Source organism: Callithrix jacchus, chromosome 18 (genome assembly GCF_049354715.1).
Source record: "Callithrix jacchus isolate 240 chromosome 18, calJac240_pri, whole genome shotgun sequence".
NCBI classification, from domain to species: domain Eukaryota; kingdom Metazoa; phylum Chordata; class Mammalia; order Primates; family Cebidae; genus Callithrix; species Callithrix jacchus.
Window position 1 is genome coordinate 23,617,052 of NC_133519.1, and position 14,444 is coordinate 23,631,495.

Genomic DNA, 14,444 nt, shown 5'->3' on the forward strand with positions numbered 1-14,444 from the left:
GCCCTGCTCCGGGAGTGGAGCCTCATCGCCCCTCCAGGTGGCCGGGGCTGGGGGCAGGTACCGCGCGACCTGATTGGCGCTGGCCGGAGTCCGGGAGAATCCCCCGCCAGAGAGGCTGATGCACGCGGGCCGAGGGAAGCGACTCAGTGAGACAGCGCAGCGGGCGCCTTCCAAAGACCCCTCCTCAGCTCCACCGCCTTTTTGCCTAAGAAATGGACACTTGGGAGGTCGGCGCCCTGGGAACGCCTCGGTACAGGGGACTTTGCGCGTTACAGATCGGACCCAGCACGGAAAATTCGGAGAGCGTGAGAATCTTAGGGTCCAGGGTGTGTCGCTGGCCACTGGAAAGGTACTGCCTCGAGAGCCTCCCGAAGGGCTCCTTTGCATTCCTATTTCCGGCCCGCACTGTGCCCGGGTTCGGAGTCAGGGTGTGTTTGGAGCTGTGGCGGTGAGGTCTGGCAGGAAGAGGCAGGACGGAGAAGCAATGCCTCGACACGAGGAGAAACCTTAACTGTGCGCTAGATTTCTTGATTGAAATCACCTTCTTTCAATGTCGTGAAACTCTCGAGTTGCTTCTTGTGCTGTACTCCACCCAGTAAGTTCTGACATCAGTAATTCAGAGGGTCAGCGGAGAGGACATGACAGCTCGAGGGGGGATAAGCTGTTCCTTCTCCGCACTTCCAAGCATCTCTATATGGAACGTTTACCTGTTCCGGTCTGATCATCTTTCTCTTGATCCTGCTTTCTGATCTTGATTGGACTGAAGACAAGCGAGGAGAGAGGGGTGAGGTCACCCCGGTTAACGCTCGGGAAGGGAGGGTTTCCACTGCATCAAAAGTTCTCTACTTATGCAGGGTAGTTAGGGGGATCCAAGGCAAAGGTGATCAGGGAATCAATTTGAAAAATAAAATTAAAAAACTCCAAAACGTTTAAAAACCGTGGACCCTCAGCCTAGGTCCAACATCTAAAGACGGTGAGTAAGAAATTTAGCACCTGGAGCAACCTTATTATTCCTAATGCACTGTTAAAAAAAATTCCAAGGCAAGCCACCACCTCATCATTCCAGCAAGTCTACTGCCTTGCAGCACTCCACTTTTTACTCTAACCTTCCTCACAGGTTTTAAATTTTGAGCTCAGGTTTTCAGGTGCAGTCTTTTCTCAGCACAGTTAAGGCTCATGTCTGTATTCCTTTGTCATCTCAAAGGCGAAACAATGACATATGAAGAGGGTATGTGGTTTTGTTATAAACGATAACACACACAGAAAAGTGAAGACAACATACCTTCATAGCCTAAGAATCATAAACCAAACACCACCCAGGTCATTGCTGTCACCTCAGAGGTTCCCCTCCTCCACCAATTCCCTTCCACAAGTCCTTCCCTTCCCCCTAAAGCAACTATCCTGACTTTATGGTAATTACTTCCTTATATATTTTTCTACCAATGTATATAAGGAAGCTTCAAATACATATTCAAATATATATAAGGAAGTTCCCACCAATTTGTAATGTAGGAATCTCTAACCACTACAACTGAGTTTTGTTTGGTTTTGTACTTTCTATAAATTGAATAATATTGCATGCATATTTGTGTATGCCTCTGGCCTCTCCTTCCATTTGGTTGTAAGATCATCTACTTTGCGGCATGTAGCTGTAGTTCATTCATTTTCATTGCTACTTAATATTCCTTTGTATGAACATATCACAATTTCTTTGTCCATTCTGGCACTTTAGACATTTGGATTTTTTTCCCATTTGGGGCTATTACAAATGATATTGCTAAGATTTTTGTATATATCTCCTGGTATGTAAATACAATCTTTAGGATGTATACCTTGGAGTGGAATTATTAGACTATAGGGTATGCATATATTTAGTTTTATTAGATCATGATAAATTGTTTTCCAAAGTGAGTTACAAAATTTACACTACCATCAGAGATGTGTGGTAGTTCTCATTGCTCTTCATCCTTGCCAAAATATAATATTATTAGACTTTTTATTTTTTGTCTGGTGGAGATGTAATGGTGTCTCATTGTGATCTTCATTTCATATTCCTAATTACCAGTGAAACTGGACACTTCTACATGTGTTTATAGGCTATTTAAATTTTCTGTTTTCTGAATGCCTGTTCAAATGTTTGCCCATTTTTTAGCTGACTTTTTCTTATTGATTCATAAAAGCTGTTTATCAATTCATGCTTTTGTCAGTTAGAGACTACAAGTATCTTCTATTCATTTAATAGTATCTTTTGATCGAGTCATTTTTTAAAATCAGAATTTTCATTTTGAGATAATTGTATATTTGCAGGCAATTATAAGAAATAATACAGAGGGCTGGGCGCAGTGGCTCACGCCTGTAATCCCAGCTACTCAGGAGGCTGAGGCAGGAGACTTGCCTGAACCCAGGAGGCGGAGATTGCGGTGAGCCGAGATCTCGCCATTGCACTCCAGCCTGGGTAACAAGAGCGAAACTCCGTCTCAAAAAAAAAAAAAAGAAATAATACAGAGAGATTCCAAGTACCCTTTACCCAATGTCCCTCATTGGTAATATCTTGCAAAAACTGTAGTAAAATATCATAATTAGGATATTGACATTGACACAGTCAAGATACAGAACATTTCCATCACCACAAGATCCCTCATATTGCCGTTTCGTAGCCACACCTACTTCCCCTGTGCACCCCTTCCCATCTCTAGCCTCTTGAAACCACTTATCTGTTTCCCATTCCCAAAATGTTGTGATTTCAAATTGTTATATTTAAAAAATCATATATAACCCTTTGAATCAATATGTAGCCTTTTGCATTTTTTTTCCCATTCAGCAACCTGAGCTGCAGGTTGTTGTATCAATATTTTGTTCCTTTTTCTTACTGAGTAGTATTTCACGGTATGCATGTACCACCAGCTTATTTAACCATTCACCTAATGAAGGACATTTAGGGTTTTAAGGAATATTACAGTTTTAGGGATATTACAAATTAAGTTGGCTGAGGTGGGAGGATCAGTTGAGCCCAAGAATTCCAGACTGGCTAGGCAACATAGTGAGACCCTGTCTATACATTAAAAAAATTAAAAATTAGCATCTGGGCACGGTGGCTCACACCTGTAATCCCAGCTACACAGGAGCTAAAGGGGGAGGATCCCTTGAGCCCAGGAGTTGGCTGCAGTAAGCTATGATTGAGCCACTGTACTTCAGCTTTGGAAAACAGAGCAAGACCTTGTCTCAACAACAACAACAAAAACCAAATAAAGTTGTCATAAACATTTGTATACAGGTTTTCAAGTGTATACAAATGAAAACATACATTTTCATATCTCTGGGATAAATGCCCAGGCGAACTATTGCTAGATCATACGGTAGTCACATGCTTAGTTTTTAGAGACTGCCAGCCTATTTTCCAGAATAGGCCATTTTACATCCCAACAAGGAACATATGAATCATCCAGCTTCTCCACATCCTTGACAGAATTTGGTGTTGTCAATATTTTAAAACTTTTACGCATTCTTATACATGTACAGTGATTTGTCATTGTGGTTTTAAATTCCGTTCCTCTAATGGCTACTGATGTCGGATGTCTTTTCAAGCGCTTGTGCTTACTTGCCATCTTTATTTCCATCTGTATTTTAATCTATATGCTATCTTTAGTAAAATGTCTGTTTATGTCTTTTGGCCATTTGCTAATTTGATTGTTTCTTTTTTTTTTTTTTTGGTTGTTGAGTTTTTAGAGTTCTCCATATAGTCTAGATAAGGGGTGTCCAGTCTTTTGGCTTCTCTGGGTCACATATAAAATACACTAACACTAACAATAGCTGATGAAAATCACAAAGCAATTCTCATAAGGTTTTAAGAAAGTTGGACCAAATTCAAAGCCATCCTGGGAGGCATGTGGCCAATGGGCCATGAGTTGGACGAGCTTGGTCTAGATCCTGGTCCTTTTTCAGATCTGTGGCTTGCAAATATTTTCCCCCAGTCATCCTCTTTACATATACTTTGTAGAGACATTTTTAAATTTTGAGAAGGTCTAATTTTTCTATTTTTTCTATTATGGAACATGCTGTTGGTATCAAGACTAAGAACTTTCTGCCTAGCCCTAAATCCCAAAGGTTTTCTATTGTTTTTTTCTGTTTCACATTTAAGTTGGTAATCCATTATAAGTTACTTTTTGTATAAGATGTGAGGTCTAGGTTGAGCCGCTGCTGCTGCTGCTGCTCCTCCTCCTCCTCCTTCTTCTCCTTCTTCTCTCCTCCTCCTCCTCCCTCTTCTTCTTCCTCCCCTTCTCCTCCTCCTCTTCTTCTGCTTTTTTTTTTTTGACTAAGAAGGTTCAATTGCTCTAGCACCATTTGTTAATAAGGCTATTTGTCCACCATTGCCTTTGTACCTTTGTCAAGAATCAGCTGGGCATATTTGTTTCAGTCTATTTTTGGATTCTCAATTATGTTTCGTTGATCTATGTGTCTGTCCCTCCACCAATACCATACAGTCTTGATTACTGGAGCTACAAAATAAATCTTGAAATTAGGAAGACTGATTCTGCCCACTTTATTCTTTCTATTCAAAATTGTTTTAGCTCTTCCAGTTTCTTTGCCTTTCTGTTTATTAGAATAATCTCCTCTATATCTATTAATACAAAAATTATCACTGGTATTTTGATAGGGAGAAAGCATTCAGTCTTTCATGATTAATTAGAGATTAGCTAAAGGTATCAAGTTTGCCTTCTATTTCTGCTTTTTCTGAGAATTTTGTCATAATTCTCAGAAAAAAACAGAAATAAGTGGGTGTTGAATTTTATCAAATGCTTTTACATCAGTTTATATAAATATATGATTTTTTTCTTTTTTTAGCCTTTTAATATGGTGGATTACATTGATTTTTGAAAGTTGAACCATGCTTGCATAACTGGAATAAAGCCTACTTGGTTAAAGTGTATAAATCTTTTTACGTATTGCTAAATTCTTGGTTTTTAGATTTTTAAAACAGCTTTCTTGAGGTATAATTGATATACAAAACTACATATTTTTAGTATCTTTTGGCTTGTATTATTTTTAAATTGACATGTAATAATTGTACATATTTATGGAGTACAATGTGACATTTTGGTACAAGTATATAATGTGCGATGATCAAATCAGGGTAATTAGCAAATACATCACCTCACACATTTATCATTTCTTTGTATTGGGAACATTCAAAATCCACTCTTCTAGTTATTTGAAAATATACAATTAATTCTCACCCTAAAGCGCTACAGAGCACTAGAATTTATGCCTTCCATTTAGCTGTACTTTTGTATCTGTTAACCAGCCTTTAGTCAGCCCCTCTCCACACACCCCTTCCCTGCCTCTCCACTTCTATGATAGCAACTTTTATAGATTCCCCATGTGACTGAGAACGTGCAGATTTACCACTCTGCGCCTGGCTTAGTTCATTTAACCTAACGTCCTCCAAGCTCATCCATGTAAACTGCACATATTAATGTATTCAACCTAATGAGTTTGAACGTATGAACATACGGCAAAACCATCACTACAAATCAAGGCGATACACATAGTCATCACCTCTAAAAGTTTCCTTGTATCTCTTTGCTTTTTGGTCTTTTTGATGGGGTGTTTGTTGTTGTTGTTGTTATTGTAAGAACACTGAACATGAGATCTACCCTCTGAACAAACTTTTTTTTTTTTCCTGAGACAGAGTCTTGCTTTGTTGCCAGGTGCCAGGCTGGAGTGCAATGGCGCAATCTCGGCTCACTGCAACCTCCGCCTCCTGGGTTCAAGCAATTCTCCTGCCTCAGCCTCCTGAGTAGCTGCGATTACAGGCATGCGCCACCATACCCAGCTAATTTTTGTATTTTTAGTAGAGACGGGGTTTCACCATGTTGGCCAGGATGGTCTTGATCTCCTGACCTTGTGATCTGCCCACCTCGGCCTCCCAAAGTGCTGGGATTACAGGCGCGAACCCGGCCTGAACAAACTTCTAAGTGCACAATACAGCATTGTTAACTCTAAGCATTACGTCGGATGGCAGATCTCTGGAATGTATTCATCTGGTATAACTGAAACTGTACAGCCATTGAACAACGACCTTCCACTCCCCCTTTCTCCCAGCTGCTGGAAACCACTATTTATTCTCTGCTTCTGTGAGTGGCTATTTTAGATACCTTCTGTAAATGGAATGATGCAATATCTTCCCTCTTCTAAAAGGCTTATTTTCACTTAGCATCATCTCTTTCAAGTTCATCCAGGTTGTCACAAATAGCAGGATTTCCTTCTCTTATAAGGCTGAATAGTAGTTCATTGTATTTACATATCTTCTATTTTTCTCCATACATGGCAGTGGACATTTGGGTTATTTCCATATCTTAGCTATTGTGAATAATGCTGCAGTGAACATGGAAATGCAGGTATGTCTCTGAGATAGTGATTTTTTAGGTATGTTAATAAGTTAATATGTTAATATTGTTAACATATTAATCAGAAGTGGGATTGCTGGGTCATATGGTTTCCTTACTATTTACCACAGTATCTGTACATTCCAAGCAACAGGGTACAAAAGTTCCAGTTTCTCTATAATGTTGCCAAAACTTGTTACCTTTGGGGTTTTGATAACAGCCGTCCTAACAGGTTTGAGATGATATCTCAGTGTAGCTCTGGCTTGCATTTCTTTGATGATTAGTGTGTGGAACACTTTTTTATACACCATTTGGCCATTTGCATGACTTCTTTGGAGAAACGTTTATTCAGGTTCTTTGTCTATTTTTAATTGGGTTGCTTTTTGTCACTGAGTTATATTAATTTCTTATATAATTTCGATAAGCCTTATCAAATATATGGTTTGCAAATATTTTTTCTTTCCTAGGTTACCTTTTCATGCCACTGATTGTTTCCTTTGCTGTGCAGAAGCTTTTTAGTTTAATGTAGTCCTACTTGTCTCTTTTTGCTTTTGTGACCTATGCTTTTGGTGTCACATCCAAGAAATAATTGCCAAGACCAGTATCAAGAAGATTTTTCCCTACGTTTTCTTCTAGGAGTTTTGTAATTTCAGGCCTTCAGCCTTTAATTCATTTTGAGTTTACATTTTGCGTATGGTGTAAGATAAGTGTTCGATTTCATTCTTTTACATGTCGCTATCCAGTTTTCCCAGCACCGTTTATTGAAGAGACTCACCTTTCTCCATTGTGTAGCCTTGGTACTTTTGCTAAAATCAGTTGAGAGCGAGTCAGTAAATCCAGCCCACACCCAAATGTGAGTGCTGCTCTACTTGCATCCACCCTGTCTTAGAATGTAGCTCCTTTACGGTTCCAACTCAAAGCAGGAGGTGGCTTAGCAACATCTGTACTTTTGGTAAGCCACGAATTCCAACTTTTGACCTCTAACCAGGGTAACAAAATGTCTCAAGTGACCCTAAATACAAGGCTAATTTCTTTCGATTTCTGCCTTTCTTGGGGCTTAAAGCTAGTAATGTCTTATTATTATTATTATTATTATTATTATTATTTGAGTTGGGGTTTCGCTCTTGTTACCCAGGCTGGAGCGCAATGGCGCGATCTCGGCTCACCGCAACCTCCGCCTCCTGGGTTCAGGCAATTCTCCTGCCTCTGCCTCCCGAGTAGCTGGAACTACAGGCACGCGCCACCATCCCCAGCTAATTTTTTGTATTTTTAGTAGAGATGGAGTTTCACCATGTTGACCAGGATGGTCTCGATCTCTTGACCTCGTGATTCACCCGCCTCGGCCTCCCAAAGTGCTGGGATTACAGGCTTGAGCCACCGCACCCAGGCCAGTAACGTCTTATTAACTCTTGGATGCTTTTAAAAAGATTTAAACATATTTTATCCAGTATTTTTAGTTATCTTTAGCTTACCCTTCGGGAGTATGGATCTGAATTATTTAATCTGCCTTTTTCAGAAGCAAAATCAGGTGCTTGTCTGCATGTGTTGTTGTTCAAACTGGGAGGACTTGAGTGAAAACTGCCTTCTTGCTGAAGATTTACAGAGCTACATCAAGGAAAAAAGTAATTGCCCACACCTTGCTTTCTCAGCTGCCTTCTAGCAAAGTAAGTTCTAATGTAAACTTTTTTGCTTTTACTTTTCATATAAACTCAAAGGACCATTCAGATAGAGGCCACCTCACGTAACAGGAATGGGCTCAAACTCAAATATCAACCTGTTCTCCCTGGCCAATTGGAACAGGTGTTCCTCTCTTATCTGATAACGCCAGTCCTTTCTTCCAATGTAGTTTTACTGTGGACAGTCTAATTGGTGGGGGTGGGATTCTTTTTACTTAAAAGACAAGTTCATCTGGTGGAAGCTTCCTGAAATACTGTAGTGGACTGAATGTTTGTGTAGCCCCATCTAAATTCTGTGTTACAATTCTAACCCCCCAGGTGATGGTCTTAGCAGGTAGGCCCATTGGGAGGTGATTAGGTGAATGGGATTAGTGCTCTTAAAATAGAGACCCCCAAAGAGCTCATTAGTCCCATCCACCACGTGAAGACACAGCGAGAAGGAATCGTCTATCAATCAGGAAGCGGGCCTCCACCTGAAATGGAACCTGCTGGTACCCTGATTGAGGACTTCCCAGCTTACAGAACTGTGGAAATAAATTTCTGTTGTTTATAAGCCACCCAGTCTGTGATATTATTATGGCAGCCTGAACAGACTCAGACAGATATAAAAAAGGAGTATTTGTTTAATTTCTTTTATTTGGCCAAGTCTGCCATCTGGCATTTAAGTTTTTAAAGATGTCATGTACTGTATAGCCAATGATTAAAATGACAGCTTTCTCTAGTCAGGAGCCAGATTATTAAGCCTGGCTCAGTGGTGTTCTCCTATACAGGTCTGCAATCTCTTATTTACAACTTAAATTTCAAAAATCTCCGACAGTCCAAGTTTGAAAAAGATCTGTTGAGTGCAACATTTGAGCTGAGTTGATCTGATTTGGTGGCCAATTCTAAACTACAGTGAGGCTAGTTAAGCCTTTATTCATATCACCTGGTGACAATATTTATTCATTTGCTGCAAAAACATTGATGTGTTTGCTGCTTCAGACACTATTGGGGTATGTTGTGCTAATAAACAGGAACGCACCAGTTTACCTTTCTAAAATTAGGGATAAGTTGATTTTTGACCAGGCTCGGTGGCTCACTCCTGTAATCCTAGCACTTTGGGAGGCTGAGACAGGTGGATTGCCTGAGCTCAGGAGTCCAGGACCAGCCTGGGCAACATGGCGAAACCCCATCTCTACTAAAATTCAAAAAGTTAGCCGGGCATGGCGGCATGTGCCTGTAATCCCAGCTACTCGGGAGGCTGGGGCAGAAAAATTGCTAGCACCTGGGTGGTGGAGGTTGCAGTGAGCCAAGATCAGCCACTGGACTCTAGCTTGGGCGATAGAGGGAGACGCCGTCTCTTAAAAAAAAAAAAAGGTTTTCAAAAACTTGTTCTCCATGAGGCTAGAGGAAGATTTTGTTATTCCTGGGATAGGAGGAACAAGGAGGAAGAGAGAGCAGTGGATACAGGGATACGGGAGAAGACATTGAGCATCGTCATGTCACCCCTTCCTGTGACCGTCCCCCAACCTTCAGCAAAGTTTCTCTACTAACGGCATGCATTCTGGTGAGTGAATCTGTGGCGGTGTGGGACCAAGTGAAGAGAGTTGTCTTTGTGCCTGTTTTGAAGTGGGTCAGAAGAGAGGTAGCCCATGGATACAGGAGCACAGAGACAGAAATTTGAGTGCTGAGTTCTGAGAACTCCCAGAAATTATGGGGGGTGAGGGGAGGGTCACTCTCTCACCAGGCCTTGGAATTAGAATTCTGGTAAGGTATCATCAATTATGTAAGGAACAGAGCATGCTACTTCTGTGAAGGTCTCAATTTTATCTGGTATTTATTTAGCTTTACATGTTTTTCACAATTTCCTCCCTTTTCTGGTCTCCATAATACAAATGAAGCATCCATCCTCTCTTGAGACAAGATTTTGTGTTTTATAGTCATTGCTTGGGAACCAGGAATTATTTAATTTGCATTTCAAATAATCATACTGCAAAAACAGATAATATGGTCAATAGGCAAATGATATACAGTTTGAACTTTATAATCAGACAAACTGGGTTTGGATCCTTTCTTAGGAAAGTTACTGAATCTTTCTAATCCCTTAGTTGCAAAATGGGAGATAAATACTCCCTACCTATTAAGTTGTACACGTGGGGGATGCTAGGTCCCAGCCATAAGTGTCATGAGAATGCAATAAATGATGGGTTTAAAAATATTGAGAGTTGTCCTGGTTCCTACCTCCTCAGTATGTGCTTCATATTCACATTACTAGCCAAGAATCCCTTTTTACTTTCACTCAATAGGTGGCCTTTCTGAGCAGGTCTCTGTCCACATCCTCTTATGGCTCCTGTCACCTGCCCTCATCTCCAGGACCACTGGTACATGAGACTAACAATCATGTAAACAATCTTTTTTTTTTGAGACAGAGTCTTGCTTTGTTTCCTAGGCTGGAGTGCAGTGGTGCAATCTCAGCTCACTGGAACCTCCACCTCCCAGGTTCAAGCGATTCTCCTGCCTCAGCCTCCAGGGTAGCCGGTATTACAGGCACACACCACCATGCCTGGCTAATTTTTGTATTTTTAGTGGAGATGGGGGTTTCATCATGTTCCCCGGGGTTGGTCTCAACTCCTAGCTCAAGTGATCCACCCGCCTCAGGCTCCCAAAGTGCTGAGATGGCAGGTGTGAGCCACCACGCCTGGCCTAAACAATCATTTACAACCACCACAGCTGCTCTCAAGATCCAACTGGGTCGGTCTCTTATCTTAGGAGGGAGTGAATATTACTCATTTAAAAACAATGTGCTGGCTGGGCACATTGGGAGGCTGAGGCAGGCAGATCCGCTGAGGCAGGCGGATCATGAGGTCAGGAGTTCGAGGCCAGTCTGGCCAATGTGCTTGAAACCCCATATCTTCTAAAAATACAAAAATTACCCTGACGTGGTGGAGGGCACCTGTAGTCCCAGCTATTCGGGGGAGTGAGGTAGAAGAATCACTTGAATCCAGGAGGCGGAGATTGCAGTGAGCTGAGATTGCGCCACTGCAGTCCAGTTACTTTAACTCAACTCAATTTGTCATGACTGAGTTGAGTTAAAGTAATTGGTACAGCAAACTGAGGGTCAAAACACATGCGTGGTTCTGTGGGGACATAGTAACCGTGCCCGTGCTGAATAAAGCTTTGCCCAGCACCAAAGAGCTTTAGAGCATCTATGTTTCCATATAAAGCAAAGTTCACATCCAATTTCCATCTTGGCATGGGTCACCAGATGATATTTAAGGATGATTCTGTTCTTGAACAAAAAGCCACAAAACAGCTATGGGGTAATTGAGTAAATGAGTAAGGAGCAATTTCTTACTCAGATTTGAAACCTCTGTGATTCCTGCACTGCTGTAAAACCTGAAAGCAGAATGATTTAATGCAATAGAATGTGTTGGCCTTTGGTCTGTTTTTAGCTGCTAGAGATAGGCAAGACCTCACTTATTTATGTTTCCCGACACACTACCACATTCGGCAATTAATTCACATAGTTGGGATCATCTGTGGGTTTATGAGAACTGGATTATTGGCCCATTTTACACATTGGGATCAAGTATGTAAGTGGCTAAATTATGAAAAAAAGATCTAAATAGACCTTGAACTTGGTGGTTGGCACCCTGATCTCACTTTGCTTTCAAGGATGTAATATGTGCTTTTCACAATGCTGTCATATTTGCCCTTGACAAATATGACTTTATGTAGTGTATGAACAGGCAAATGGGTACATGGGAGAAAAATGGTATTCTAGAAATAAACAGACTGCATGAAGACACAGGGAGTCATGAGGGGCCGATCCAAACACTGCAGTCTGGCAGTGCTTCATCTTGCTGGGGTGGCTTCAGAGCTGAGCATTGTTTATTTAGCTCAAAGTGGGCAGGACAAGTCAATATTTTCTTCCTGTACTGGAAGTTACAGTTAAAAATCTACCACAGCAATTCACTTGTGGATTCATATTTCATGCCTTGTAGAGCAAACTGCTCTATTTCCTGTTGAAATTTCATTCCAGTTGCTTTCGCTACTGTTACCATCACCATCTAGAGAAGAACCCTAAATCCTTTACTTAATTCAGTTTTGCTCTCTGAGGCTCTAATCAGAAATGTTTTTTTCAGTGTCATCTGGACATTTACAGCTGCTTCACTTCCTCCTCTGCTGCTCCACGTCCAAACTCACATTTGTGGTTTTTCATGGTATATCACCTCATGAATGTACACACCTTCTCTCTTCCCAGGTCATCCTGTCTCAGTTTGTTTTAATCCTCCAATATAAAATATATTTGTCCCCTGAATATATACACAATGTGAGAAAAGTCTTTGCTTTAACCTAGCAAAGAAAGCACAATTAACCTTTTCAAAAAAACATGTCAGGTTTGTGTCACCAAAAACTAATTGCAGGTGCTAATATATAACTTTTCTCTTTTGCAAATTCATTTTAATTCCAAATTAAATAAAACAAATAAAAAGTAAATAAAAATTCCAAAGTAAATACCTAGCTCAGCAAAGAAACCTCTATGTACACCTTGCGCTTTCCTGAAAGAAAAAGCATTTACTCTAACAATTAGCTGTGGGAACAAGACAGACTTGGCACTCATAACCTTTCCAGTTTTTTTCCCAACACTGATTTGAACCTTGATGTGCCATCTACTCATTGTTGTCACTTTTGCAGTTTTCAAGGTTTGCTGAATGCAAATCAGTGCCTTTTTTTCACAAAAAGAACCTTAAGAAAAAAGCTCTTTTATGAAAGGGTGCTTTTTTATACACAAAAAATAGTTTGAAGAAAGGAGCTTTAAGAGCTCACAAAAAATATATAGATTTTGGTTTTAGATCCAGCACAATAACTTGAATAGCTGAGCACTTAATATTGTCTACTGATGGCAACAGAGGCATTAATTTCAGCTAGAGACACAAACACCTCCTTCTGAGTCTTCCTATGGCACTGGTTTCTGCGTCATATCAAATGCAGAGAACGGGGGTGTCACTTAAGTGGCCTTTTCGTTCCAAGAAACTTACTGCTAGTCCTCTAAGGTGAAAGTCTAAGTGTTGCTTCTTACTAAAGCTACGTCAGAGGCCAGATGTGAGGCTGAAACACCTGTCACCCCGTGATCACCAGGATTGATCTGAATAACTTTGCTTCCTTGGATGGGCGTCGGGGGTCCTCCTCCTTCTGCACTGTTCTACATTTCCAGAAAGAGGAAATCATTTCTTAGCCTTCCGCTGCTGCTGTTTTAACTCACTGTATGGATGCCAGCGCATGGCATTCGGATGGCCTCCCCTAATGGCAGCCAGTGTTTGCACGTGGGAGGATAAATGACCCTGTGTGATGTATAAGGTGACTGTGCCGTCAGGATAGTGAATTAGGGTGGGGTTCTCTGTGATACCTAACCTGTCTTTCTGCTTGATTACCCATCTCAAACACCGTCCTCATTTCAGTCAGGGCTGATGGAAGACCAGGCCCCAAAGGTAGGAGGCTGATGCTCCAATCTCCTAATGGAGCTTGACAGCAGCAGGATTAAAAGCACAAGTGCAGCACCCAGAAAGAAGTGCAGGAAGGCATATGCATCCTCTCTATGCCCATTCTCATGCTATCAGCTCTTTCTTTTAGAGAGCTGAACCATAAAGATAAATCTTTTCACAGAAACAGAAGTTAAAAAAAAACATGAATGATGAAAGGGTTTTGGAGAGTGGGAAAGGAGGATAGAAGTAAACTTCGTTGTGATATTTCTAGGGGCCAGGAGCTGGGCTTGTCCGTGGAATAAATGCCTTTGGGGAAGCAGAGATATCAGTGTGCAAAGGACAAAATGACAGTTGCAGTAATGCTACTCCGACAGCCAGATTAATTTGTAAAACCAGCCAACTCTGAAAGCAGCTACTGACTTACTCTCTTAGAACAAGTAACAACTGTTACAGGCAATTGGGAGCCTTCTCAGAATGGTCCAGCTTGGTGACTTCCCTCTGACATCCTCAGCATTGTACCTCCTGGGTCTACGTTTCCACGTTTGGCACTGAATTAATGCTACTTCGCTCTGTTATTGAACTGTTTCACCTGGGTATCCCTTGCCTTCCCAGTGAAACTCTAAGATCCTTGAGGGTAGAGCAATGTATTAAAACTAATTCAAAAATATTTACAGAGTGCCTGTATTACGTACCTAACTGGGGGGAGTTCTAATAAGATTAAGGGGCTCACAATTATAGTTGGCAAAACAAGACGCATACATAGAACATTGTATGGCAATGCAAGGCAATGACTGGTTGAAGTAACAGATACATGGGATATGTTATCAATATACACCAAGTTTCTTTGGAAAGAGAGACTATTCTAGAGAAACAACAAGGGAGAATTTTGAGAAGCAACAAGTCCAAAGAGAAGCCTC

The 14,444-nt window shown here is 41.1% G+C and overlaps 1 long non-coding RNA gene across 1 annotated transcript in view; it reads left to right on the top strand.

Annotated features, from left to right (window-relative positions):
* The first annotated feature begins 7,902 nt into the window (after positions 1-7,902).
* The window catches only part of LOC118149131 (uncharacterized), a 59,147-nt gene continuing 52,605 nt past the window's right edge, over positions 7,903-14,444 (top strand). The window contains exons 1-2 of the long non-coding RNA XR_013529491.1: positions 7,903-8,050; positions 9,477-9,608. This is a non-coding gene — a long non-coding RNA (uncharacterized LOC118149131). The remainder of the gene's footprint in view (positions 8,051-9,476; positions 9,609-14,444) is intronic.